The sequence below is a fragment of the Phoca vitulina genome, unplaced genomic scaffold (assembly GCF_004348235.1).
Source record: "Phoca vitulina isolate PV1807 unplaced genomic scaffold, GSC_HSeal_1.0 scaffold122, whole genome shotgun sequence".
Classification (NCBI taxonomy): Eukaryota; Metazoa; Chordata; class Mammalia; order Carnivora; family Phocidae; genus Phoca; species Phoca vitulina.
In genome coordinates, this window is record NW_022589825.1 from 334,666 (window position 1) to 347,935 (window position 13,270).

The 13,270-nt window shown below is 38.4% G+C and overlaps 1 long non-coding RNA gene across 4 annotated transcripts in view; it reads left to right on the forward strand.

Moving 5' to 3' along the window:
- Window positions 1-562: 562 nt before the first annotated feature.
- Window positions 563-13,270, forward strand: part of LOC116628545 — a 91,209-nt gene continuing 78,501 nt past the window's right edge. For 2 of the 4 annotated variants that reach the window (XR_004298637.1, XR_004298640.1), the window contains exons 1-4: window positions 563-616; window positions 1,237-1,400; window positions 3,989-4,052; window positions 5,283-5,415. This is a non-coding gene — a long non-coding RNA (uncharacterized LOC116628545). The other 2 variants (XR_004298638.1, XR_004298639.1) reach the window with 2 other exon arrangements.

Consider the following 13,270-nt stretch of genomic DNA (forward strand, 5'->3'; position numbering starts at 1 on the left):
ACCTTTTGTGTATATATCTGGTCATTCAGTCACATGATTATAGACAATCTTTTAGTTTTCTGCCACAGATGGTTAACTGCTTAGCATGGCGAGTAACTTTACATGTTCACCCTCCCAGGGCTAGCTCATCTCCAAGAACCCCAAGATACCTCCCTAGGGTGTGCGTGCTGATACTACTCCCCTACTGCGTCTTTAAAGCAAACTCTACATCAAAAACAAATGATGTACTATATGCTGGCTAATTGAACATAATAATAAAAAAATAATAATTAAAAAAAACCCCTGCTAAATAAAGTCTCAACAACTCAAAAGAAAAAAAACAAACAAACAAAATTCCTCACGACAGGAACATTCTTTGTTCCACCAACTTGGGCAGAGTTCCGACAACTGCCTATTTCAGTCTAGAGCCTCTAATTCCTATGCTTTGTCCTGTGGTGGCCCGAAGAGCGAAGGTGTTTTACGTTCAGCGAGATTCCCGGGGCTGGGTGAGTCTTGCGGAGGCATTTCCGGAGTGGAGGAGAAGCCTGCGCTTTGCAGTTGCCATAGAAACCTGACGTCATGCGGCGACCGTGACGAATTTTTCATGGAGACAGACTTGCCCTCGCAATGAGAGCAGGTACCGCCCTCAGATGTTTGGGACCCAGCTGAGGGTGGGGGGGTCCTCGCCTTGGGGGCTGAACCGCCCGGGAGTGTGAGGAGACAAAGGAATCCAGGTCCAACTCTTTTCCGCTTTGGGGCTCGTTGCCCCGGCTGTCTCATAGGTAAAGCCCCTGGGGTCCTGCCCAGCTCCAGTGAGTGTGGGTCTTGCTCCAGGGGTGTCCTGGAGCTGCTTTCCTCAAAAGGCGGGGGCTAGGGAGGGAAGACAGGTAAAATGATTCTGTGCCCCAGCTTCCCAGTCTGTACAATGGAGATGAGAATACTTCATCCACAGGATCGCTGAGAACGTTCAGCGATACAACTGAGCAAGCCCAGAGCCCTGTGGTTACTGGGGGGTCATGAATGCCTGTATGAATTTAGGCCATTTCTCACTCCTTTTCAATTTTATTGTTAGGAGATAGACAAGCAAAGGAGGAGAAAAGGGCCCTCGTGAGAAGCCCATTAAAACATGTGGTTGTTATGACAACCACCCAGTTGTATCAGTGTCATTGTCAGTAACCTAGTGCCTAGCATGGTACGGGGGCACGTAGTTACACCAGTAAAGCATAGTGATAGTTGGATCTGTCTCTTCCTGTGCAGCTCTCCTTACCAGTGGCCCAGCTCCAATCAGGTGCCTGAAGGAGGCAGGTTCTGAGGACTTGAGTCCTGATGGCTGCTGAAGCTTCTACTCCAGATTCAAGGGCAGCAGTCCTCAGGAGACCCCAACACTTCACATTCCTGGTGCAATATGACGCCTGGATCAAGTGAGTGCATAGATCTGAACAAAAGCATGTTGTGGAATAGCTCCTGTGAGGTTCACAAACTAGCCTAGAAGTAGAGAAGCTACTTTGATCTGATCATGAGAGAAGAGGTTTAGCACGTGGAATGTCATTTCTTCAGCAGCCACATGGTTTGTAGTAGCCCTTGAGGCCCATCTTGGAGAAGTCTTTTGTCTGAAAGCACTGAATTGTCCAGCTTGAGGAAGGAATGTGATCTTTTAACATGCATTTGGAGTAAATATACCTAAGTTGTTCTCCCTGGGTAAATATTCAGTGATTCTCATGTTTCACTCAGATGGGTGTTGAAAAATGCATTTGATTAGAAAGTCTTCCTAGCAATTTGAGAATGTAATATAGATTGAGAATGTAATATAGTTCCCTGGCTGCTACATTTTTATTCATTTTATAATGAAATACTTAAGAAGCCAGAAATTTTCCAAATATTAGTTAAGCATGTCAGTTATAAGAATTTATATATTTTTTAAATACTTCAGAGTGTTTTATTATTATGTATTTATTATATCCAGCCATATCTGCTATAATAATCAAGTATTCTTAAATATGGTTATGTTTACTTTCCCGGTATATAACAGTTTCAGTTCCTTATTACTTGGCCTCCACGCCCCCCCACCCGCCCCACTATGTATACCCAACAAGCACTGATCTTCTCTTACTATAGATTAGTTTTCATGTCCTAGAATTTTATTTAAATGGAATCATAAAGGTTTTTTTTTTGGCTTTTGGTTTTGGCCTGGCTTCTTTCATTGAGCCTATTTGTTTAGATTTACCCATTTTTTTTGTATATATAAATAGTTCATTCTTTTTTAATTGATGAGTAGAATCCTATTATACAGATATACTACAACTTGCTTGAAATTTGTTGCTTTAAAAAAAATTAAAGCTCCTATGAACATTTTGTATACATTTTTACATGGATATGAGCTTTCTTTCTCTAGTATTTCCCCTAGGGTAAATACTTAAGAGTGCAGTGGCTGGGTCACATGGTAGATTTAAGATTAACATTGTTAAGAAACTACCAAACTGGTTGTACCATTTTTTTCTTTGCCACCAGCATTGTATGTGAATTACATCCTCCACAACCCTGCCAATGCTTGGTATGGTCAATCTTTTTAATTATAGCCGTTCTCATGGGGATGTAGTGGTATCAAATTATAGTTTTAATTTACAATTCCCTTATGATGTTGAGCATATTTTTATGTGCTTATTTGCTATTTCTATATGTTTGGTGAGGTGTTTATTCATTTGGTGAAGTGTCTACATGTTTGGTGAAGTGTCTATTCTCTATTTATTGTAGTGTTTTTTTTTTTCTAATTGACTTTCTATATAGATTTTTTATATTCTAGATACAGGTACTTTGTCAGATATGTAATTTGCAAGTATCTTCTCCCACTTAGTGCCTCATTTTTTCATTCTCTTCACAGTGTCTTAAGAAGAGCATTTTTTAACTTGGAGGAAGTCCAATTTATGTATTAGTTCACTTATAGATTGTAGTTTTGGTATCTCTTCTATGAAACCTTCACCTAACTCAAGATCACAAGGACTCTTTCCTATGTTTCTTCTAGAAGACTGTCAGCTTTAGGATATATATTTAGGTCTGTGATCCATTTTGAGTGGACTTTTATATGTAGTGTGATATATGGGTCACAATTGATATTTGTGTATATGATATCCACTTGTTTCAGCACCATTTGTTGATAAGACTCCCATTTCTCCACTGAATTGCTTTTGCCCCTTTTCCAAAAATCAGTTGTCCATATGTGTGTGGGTCTATTTCTGGACTCTATTCTTTTCAATCTACTTGTCTACCTTGATTCCAATACCACACTGTCTTGATTACGGTAGGTTTCTGAGTCTTAAAATCCGTAAGTGTTCATCCTCCAATTTGATTCTTTTTCGGAATTGTTTTTCATGGTCTAGATCCTCTGCGTTTCCATATAAACTTCAGAATTGGCCTGCCAATTTCTTTAAAAATATTTGCTAGGATTTTTATTGGATTGCATTGAATACGTGGATCTATATTTAGGGAGAAGTGACACTGAAATAATACTGAATCTTCCAACCCACAAAGACACTTGTCTCTCCATTTATTTAGGTCTTCTTTAATTTTTCTGAGCAATGTTTTGAAGTGTTTAGTGAACAGGCTTTGCACATCTGTGGACAGATGATCTGTAAATATTTCATACTTTTTGATGTTATTGTAAAAGGCATTGTTTTGTAAATATAATTCCCAAGTATTATATTTTCACCAAACTGTCAGCAGCCAAATGTTTAATAATAGCTGTTGCCGGATGTTTTTTGTTGAAAGCACAGACTACTCTAAGATGAAAAAGCTACCTGATGGATAACAAGCATTTGACTGTGTTTCTATGTCAGCTTTTTAACGTTATTGGCAATGTACTGAAACTAGGGAGAAAAATGTCACAGAGAAAATTCTACAGGTCATCTCCAGAAAAATCAGTCACTAAAAGAAAATAGTTATAGTAGCTTTCAACTTTATATGTGTGGTTAGAATTGAACCAGTTGAATAGTGGGGTTTTCCTTTTTTTCCTTAGAATTGATGAATTCTGCGTTCTTGAGTGGTGAGACAGAGGAAGGAGAGACCATGTACATATATGAGTATGTATGTTTGTATGTATGTGTATATTGTGGAAGCTGCCAGGAATCTTTTTTGTGAGGAATACTTCAGGTTAATTACTTTACTGTGGTCATGTCAGTCGTGTTCACTTCCTAACACATAATAGGAAGCAAATCACAGTGGTTGTTTTTTTCCACTTTCATTTGGCCAGCCTGGTTACCATGGTGACTCAGTGACTGCTGTGGTATCTGGTGGAGATTGAGCATTGTTTTGTAATTCTAGCCTGAATCCCTTACTAGGATCATGGTTGTCAAGTGTTGCTTTTCTAATTTCCTCATTCCTTCCAGGTTTATTAATTGAAATTTGGCTGGAGGTAGGGCTTTCTCTTCTCCCTGTTTATTTGTTTTTTTTTTAAATTTATATCAGTATGACTCATAGATTCCTATTTTGCAAAAAGAGTTACCATCTGATGCTATAATTATTTTTTTTATGCTCAAATGTCTCAGAATTGGCCAATGGAAGCCCCTTCAAGTTGACTTGTGTCTCTTCGACACTTTCTTAGAATTTTTTCTTTCTTTTTTTTTTTTTAAAGATTTTATTTATTTATTTGACAGAGAGAGAGAGGGAGAGAGAAAGCGAGTACAAGCAGGGGGAGCGGCAGGCAGAGGGAGAAGCAGACTCTCTGCTGAGCAGGGAGCCTGATGTGGGACTCGATCATGACTTGAGCCAAAGGCAGACGCTTAACTGACTGAGCCACCCAGGAGCCCCTAGAATTCTTTCAACATTTACTTTGTTCCCTGAGGCTATCTTTTAATCTGTAGAAAGAAAATTATGATGCCCAACTCAGCATCACTTTGAGGAACTGAAGAGAAAATAACAACCTACAGCATGTGGCGTCTAGTAGGTCCTCAGTGAATGCTATTTCTCCATTCCAATTTTGCCTCCTTCATTCTGTCAAGGCAGTGTTTCTGACATGAACATCATAGCATGAGTACCGGAGACAATACTTGGACATGGAGCAGCAAGCAGGGATGAGCACACATTTCCATGATGTGAGAGCTTCATTGTCACTGCTGTGTATGGGAGGGGGCTGTGGGATGGAGCTGGGGAAGAGGCACAGCATCATTGGACAGCTTCCAGTGACCTGAGTGGGGACAGGCAAGCACATGCTCACCCATTGCCCCTGTGTTTCATGTGCTCTCCCTTTCTCTCACTTTATTCTTTATTCCATGTGCTGTCTGATCCCCTGACTCTCCTGGCTAATGGAGCAGCAGACAAGGCTGTGGACTCTGAGCCCCTGAAATAGGAGCCGATAGAGAAGAACAAAGTGTGATGTTGAGTGTGCTAGACTGGGTCCTAGAACAAGAGTGAAGAGATTAAGATCCTATCATTGGGACCATTTAGGTAAGTTACTACCCTTCCTTCAATGTCTTCTATACAACAGGATAACAATACCCAATTCTCCCAATCACCTGGGAATATTGCATGTTGTAAGTGTGATCCCATGGGGGGAAGCAATCTGTGGTCATAGGTGGGAGGGAAGGACCAGTGTACTTTTGAGTAATTATATTAACAGACACACCCCAGATACCATTGAACTCTGGTAGTCAAGAGATTAATGGTACACAAATGTCAGATGCTTAGGTCAGGATTTCTCCAACTGTAGTCCTCAGAGTTCAACAAAAACAGGAAGGTAGAATGGGAGGGGTTTACATTTTGAATAATATCTCCAGTTGTTTCTGGTACTCATCTAAGTTTAAAAAGTCCTGCTGTGAATTTGCAGCAAACTCTTCTTATAATTTTTAATCCTTTGATGTCTAATTTCCTTGTCAACTTCTTCTGAAACTCAGCTTTAAATATCTGTGTCTGCTTCTGTGTGTCAAATAGGTAACAATTCCTTCATGTAAGTCATATTTATTCAGAGATTTACATGTGAAACACTGAACTAGTCACTAGGACACAGCACAGAACAAGATAGGCAGGGTCCCTGGCAATAAACAGGTAAACAAATCAATAAGCAGGACAATTTCATATGGGAATGAGTGCTTTAAAGAAAATAAATGAATCCATTTAATAGGAAATGATGGGGACAGGGATTATTATGGATGGGTTATCCGTGAAGTTCTTTCTCAGGAAGTGACATGAGTTGAGTCCTAAACAGCAAGAGGAAACCAGGCCTGGGCTGGCCCTTTGGTTTGTGATGTGCATGCCACAAGTTGTTCCAGGAGCAGATGATGAGCTTGAGTGGCAAGAGCTTGGCAGACAAAGTGCTGATGGTCAGAGATGAGGTCAAAGGGCAGACAGGAGCCACATCACTTGGGCCATGTAAGGAAATTAGAGTCATTCTAACGGTGGAGGGTTACAGTATGGGAGTTACATGATCTGATTCATGTGCTCACAAGGTGACTTGGGCTGCTGTGATGAGAATGGACTAGACAGTGACAAGATGGCTGTGGGGATAACCATTAGGAGAATCTTGCAGTAGTCTAGGAGAGGGATGAGGGTGGATTGGCCCAGTGCTGCCACAGTGTGCAAAGGACAGGGGTGGTCTTGGACAAGACATGTTGGCAACAGGACAGGTGGGACCTGCAGTGACTGTGGGTGGGGGTATGTGATGATAAGGCAGAATCAAGGATGAGCCCTTGGCTTTTTGTTCAGCCAAGTGCAGAAATGGTGGTGCTATTTCCTGACATCAGTTGTTCCAAGCGCTTTTGAGATGTTCTCATGATAATTAGTTAGGTATCCAACAGTGGTTATTGTGAAAGTGATTTACAAGATGCAGCATTTGATGAGTAGGATTCAGTGGTAAAAACTATTATGCTTTATTAAACACACATACAAACTATAAAACTATACAAATCTCATATTGTATTTGTTTAAAGTAGCTAACATTTTTGAGCTTTTATTGTGTACCTAGCAGTGTTCTAAGTACTTTTGTGTATTAACTCAATTCACAAAACAACCCATGAGGTAGGGGTGATTGTGTTCTCCATTTTATAGAAGAGGAAACTGAAGGACAGGTTCTTTCAATCTCCTAAGATCACAGAGATCCAGGTATCCTGACATCTTTGCAGTAGAATTTTTTAAATAATAGGATTCTGGACTATTTATCCTTGTAAAGACCAAACACAAAGCAATATTTATTTAAAAATGTGTCTTCTACAGTACTGCATAATCCCAATTTTATACATGAGGCAACTGAGTGACTGTAAGGTGAAGTAAAAGTATTCAGACTCACACAGAACTAGGATTTGGATGTGGTCTGTCTCCAGAAGCCACATTCCTAACCAGTACACTTAGAAGAAGAAAAAGACATTTGTTGCACTACATCAGCCTACGATGGGTGATGTTAGGTCAGGGCCATCTGTATCTCTTTGGGTGGAAACTATGCTTCAGTAGGCATTTGCATTGTACCAGATGGTATTTATTTAAGAAAAACAAAAAGGTAATAATTATAGAAACAAAAGGGTGTCATAGATGAACAAAGCTAGACCCTGGTTAAAGTGGTAAGGACAGATTTTAATCAGTAATATACTTTTGCAACAGGGAAGAGTTGAATGTGAACTCATCACCAATTTGTACAGAGGTGACTGAGCATTTTAAAGGGAGTATAAGGGAATAGGGAGCGTAGTAAGTAGGGGCTCAGTAGAGTCAAGGAAATGAAAAATTACAAAAATAAGGAAGTGGGTTTGCTAACTGGCCTTTATTCAGGTTAGATTTCTACTCTCCCACAGATGCTGGAGGCAGGGGCCCTATCTTCAGGTGTTGGCTGGGACAAATAGTAAATTGTTCTGGCAGCCTTGAGTTTTCTCAGGCAATCACTTTAAGAGGATTTAGGGTCATCTTAGGGATGTAGCTTTGAGCTGTTAGAAACTAACAAACTGAGGGTTGCTGGAGTGGAGGGGGGTGGGAAGGATGGGGTGGCTGGGTGATGGACATTGGGGAGGGTATGTGCTATGGTGAATTATGTAAGACTGATGAATCACAGACCTGTACCCCTGAAACAAATAATACATAATATGTTAATAAAGAAAAAAAACTATGGTAGTGTTTAGTTCAAGACTTAACTGGCCAGGGTTGAGGTGTAGTCAAGAAAAGGGCTAAGAGGAGTCTGTCTAGAGTTTGGCCCAGGAGAAAATCTTTATCAAGGGTAATAATTATATAAAGAGGAATAATCACGATAGTTACTATGCATTAGACAAATTGGCTGTTAAAATAATTCCTTGGACTTTCATGGTAAATATTTTTCCTCTTATGAGCTCCAAGTGCTTTTCAGATGAGAATCACATTGCTCTGTGCTCTAGGCTTTGTTGGATGGACGGCAGGGCTGATTTGACCCCTTTTGAAAGGTGAAGCTAGAGGAGGTGTGGTGACTTACCCAAGGTCACCTAGAGTTAGTAGGTTGGGTTGGCCTATGGGGCCAAGTTTGTCTCCTGTCTGGTACTCAGTTTTCTGTACATCAGACATAGCTCTGTCCTTGTTCCTATGTGCAGTGAATCACTCTAAGGGCTCAAAGGATACGTGCTTCTTTAAAGTTAACCTGTGAGGGGGCGCCTGGGTGGCTCAGTTGGTTAAGCGACTGCCTTCGGCTCAGGTCATGATCCTGGAGTCCCGAGATCGAGTCCCACATCGGGCTCCCTGCTTGGCGGGGAGTCTGCTTCTCCCTCTGACCCTCCTTCCTCTCATGCTCTCTGTCTCTCATTCTCTCTCTCACAAATAAATAAAAAATTAAAAAAAAAATAAATAAATAAAATAAAGTTAACCTGTGAGTAAAAAAATAAAAGTAAAAAGTAAAAAATTAAGTTAACCTGCAAGTAATATACAAGGACACTTAGTCTCTTCAAATAAAAAGAAATAGGGTATTGATTATCCTCTCCTTCCCTAATCTCTATTGGGAGATTAGAAGAAAATTCCTGGAATCTTGCATGCAGCGTGTACTCTTTTGTGACTGGCATCTTTCAGTCAACATAATGTGTATTTACATTATCATTGTCCGTAGTTGTAAATTGTTCATTCTCATTGAGGTATAGTAAGAGGTACATTATGTGGATATTTCATAATGTATCTATCTGTTTGGAGAATTTACATATTTTTACATTTTTGATTTATTTTGAGTAATGGTACTATGAATGCTCTTTTATGTATTTTTTGATAGACATATATATTTTCATTTCTCTTGGACATATACTAAAGAAAGGCATTTCTAAGTCATACGTTGAGATCAGTAGACACTGCCAAGCAGTTTTTCAAGTGGTTGTTCCGATCTGTGTTCCTACCAACAGTATGTTGTGAGTTCTACTTTTTCCAAATTCTTGACAACACTTGGTATTTTCCATCTTTTTCATTTTTGTTGTTCTGGTGGGCATGTAGTGGTATGTCACTGTGGCTTTAACTTCAATTTCTCTGTCATAAATTTTCTTTAACTCTCTCTGAAGTGTTTAGTTTCTTTTAATCTAAAGAAGGTCCATTTTTTAACCTTCTGATTTATTTGCTGAAAAAACTAGATCTTTTTTCCTGTGGAATTTAAATTTGGGGTTTTGCTAATTATATCCTTATTATATAATTTATTATGTTCCTCTGGCCCTTCTATTGTCTTTAAATTGATAATTAGGTTTAGAGGCTTATTTAGATTCAGGTTTTTTGGCACAAGTACCTTAGATGTGGTGTTGTTTAGTTCTATAGTATTACACCATGAAGCTCATTTTGTCTAGTTGTCTCCTGTTGTGACATTAAGATTCATCACTGAGTTCTGAGTTAGCCTGATCCACTGATTATAAAATTTCCCATGTGCTTTTCATCTCATGTTTTATGCAATCTGTGAAGATTGTTGCCCGGGTCTACATTTCATTAAAGGCTGCAAAAAAGTGATATTCTAATTCTGATTTTGCTTGCATTCATTAGCTAAAATTCTTTTATTAAAGAAACTTAACCTCATCAACTTTTAGGTTGTGCTAAACTTGGTTTGCATAGGAAGGGAAGGATGAATGTGTAATTCTTTCACAGTATTTCCACTTTTCAAAATAATGATTTGTTTTACTAAAATCCTCCAAAGGTGAACAGTGAGTTTGTTTTATTTTGTTTTGCTTTTTGTTAGAGTGTCATCATGAACTCAAAGATCTTTATATTTGATGTTTTAATCCATTGTGGTCATTAATCATTTTGATGTTCAAAATGTTTTATGTTTGGCCAGTGAAGTTCCTTCAGATTGGCTTCTGAGTCTTTTTAATATGCTTTCTGGCAGGATAGTTTGATCCATAATTCATGATAGAATTCCTACCCCAGACCTGGAATCAGCCATTTCTCTAAGGAAGCCTGGTTCTTTTGAGTGGGACGTGACTTTAGAGGATTCAGTCAGGGTACTAGAGGTGCTCATTGCTACTTGGTTAGCCATTGTTTCTTGACCTTTTCAATGCATGTAGCCTGTAAATACTTATTATATATATATAACTATATATATAACTATATATAAATATATATATAACTATATATATATAAATATATATATAACTATATATATATATGTAACTTTTAAATGGACGTTATTTTTTAAAGCAGTTTTAGGCACAAAACAAAATTGAGTGGAAAGTATAGAGATTTCCCATGTGTGCCATGCTCTGCACATGCATAGCCTCTCCCATTATCAAACTGCTACATTTGTTTTAATTGATCAATCTATTTTAACACATCATTATCACCCAAAGTCCATAGTTTATGGTTTATTATGGTTCATTCTTGGTGTTGTGCATTTTATGGGTTTGGAAAAATGTATCTACCATTATAGTATTATACAGAGTACTTTCATTGCCCTAAAAATCCTCTGTGCTTCCCCAATTCATCCCTCTCCCCTTTCTAACCCCTGGCAATCACTGATCTTTTTACTGTCACCATGTTTTGCCTTTTTCAAAATGTCATATAGTTGGAATCATACAGTATATAGCTTTTACAGATTGGCTTCTTTCACCTAATAACATGCAGTTATGGTTCCTTCATGTCTTAATAGCTTGATGGTTCATTACTTGTTATCACTGATAATATTCCATTGTCTGGATGTATCACAGTTTACTTGTCAATTTATTTAGTAAAGGACATCTTGGATGCTTCCAGATTTTGGTAAGTATAAATAAAGCTACTATAAACATTCATGTGCAGATTTTTGTGAGGGCATAACTTTTCAACTCCTTTGAGTACATGCCGGGGAGCATGATTGTTGGATTGCATGGTAAGAGGATGTTTAGTTTTATAAGAAACTGCCAAACTGTCTTTGAAAGTGGCCATACTATTTTGTATTCTTACTGCCAATAAATGAGAATTCTTATTGCACTATATCCTTGGCATCATTTGGTGTTGTCAGTGTTCTGGATTTTGGTCATTCTAATAGGTGTATAGGGGTATCTTGTTTTAATTTGCATTTCTTTGATGATATATGATATGGAGCATCTTTTCACATGCTTACTTTAACCTGTATATCTTCTTGGGTGAGGTGTTTGTTAAGGTCTTTGGCCCATTTTTTAACTGGGTTGCTTGTTTTCTTATTGTTAAATTTTAAGAGTTCTTTTTGTATTTTGGATTAACAGTCCTTTATTAGATGTGTCTTCTACAAAAATTTTCTCCAACTCTGTGGCTTGTCTTCTCATTCTTTTGAGGTTGTCTTTTTTAGAGAAGAAGATTTTCATTTGAATGAAATCCAGCTTGTCAATTATTTCTTCATGGATCATGCTTTTGGTGTCGAATCTAAAGTTATCATCGGGGCTCCTGGGTGGCTCAGTTCGTTAAACGTCTGCCTTCAGCTCAGGTCATGATTCCAGGGTCCTGGGATCGAGCCCCATATTGGGCTCCCTGCTCAGTGGGCAGCCTGCTTCTCCCTCTCCTCCCTGCTTGTGTTCTTCCCCTATGATCTTCTGTTTTGTTTCTTAAATTCTATATATGAATGAAATCATATGATAATTGTCTTTCTCTGATTGACTTCTTTCACTTAGCATAATACCCTCTAGTTCCATTGTTGTAAATGGTAAGATTTCATTTTTTGATGGCTGAATAATATTCCGTTGTATATGTATGCACTCTCTCTCTCTCTTAAATTCTATGTATGAATGAAATCATATGATAATTGTCTTTCTCTGATTGACTTCTTTCGCTTAGCATAATACCCTCTAATTCCATCCACGTTGTTGCAAATGGTAGTATTTCATTTTTTGATGGCTGAATAGTATTCCATTGTATATGTATACACTCTCTCTTTCTATATATATATATACACATTTTGATTTCAGCTGGATTAGATTTTAGTTCTTTTATTTCTCTAGTAAGGGATTCTGTAGTGTCTTCTATGCTTTTTTCAAGCCCAGCTAGTATCTTTATAATTGTTGTTTTGAATTCTTGTTCAGACATCTTACTTTTATGTCCATATTGATTAAATCCCTGGCAGTGAGTCCTTCTTCCTGTTTTTCCTTTTGAGGTGAGTTTTTCCATCTTGTCAATATGTCCAGAAAAGAATAGATGAGAGAGAGAGAGAGAGAGAGAATACAAAAATAGCAACAACAGGGGCACCTGGGTGGCTCAGTCATTAAGCATCTGCCTTCGGCTCAGGTCATGATCCCAGGGTCCTGGGATCGAGCCCCGCATCGGGCTCCCTGCTCAGCGGGAAGCCTGAGAATCGCTCAACAGGCCCCTCCCCCAGAAGACCAGCAGGAACATCAGGCTAATACCAAGTTTACCGATCATAGAGAACTGCAAAACTCCAGTTCTTGGGGAAAACACTATATAGCATTTGTGGTTTTTTCTTAATATTCTGTAGTCTTTCAGTTTTATATTTCTTTTTCCTTTTCAGCTATTTTATCAATTCTTTTTTGAAGTCTTTTAATTTTCATTTTTACATTTATGTTTTATATATATTTTTTTCATTTTTGGCTTCCTTTCATTGCATTCAATTTTATTTTTGTATATATATGTTTTTCTTTCTTTCCTATTTTGGGATCTAGTTTCTTCTAACAAACAGACCAAAATGCACCCAGGATCTAGTTTATTGTTGTGTTCTGTTCTACTTCTTGTTTGATTTTTCTCTTATCGTCTCTTTGGTTTCTGTTTTCTTCTGTTTTGTTTGTATCTTTCAGGTGTTGTTGTTGCTATTTTTTTTCCAAAGATTTTATTTATTTATTTGACAGAGAGAGACACAGCGAGAGAGGGAACACAAGCAGGGGGAGTGGGAGAGGGAGAAGCAGGCTTCCCGCTGAGCAGGGAGCCCGATGTGGGGCTCGATCTC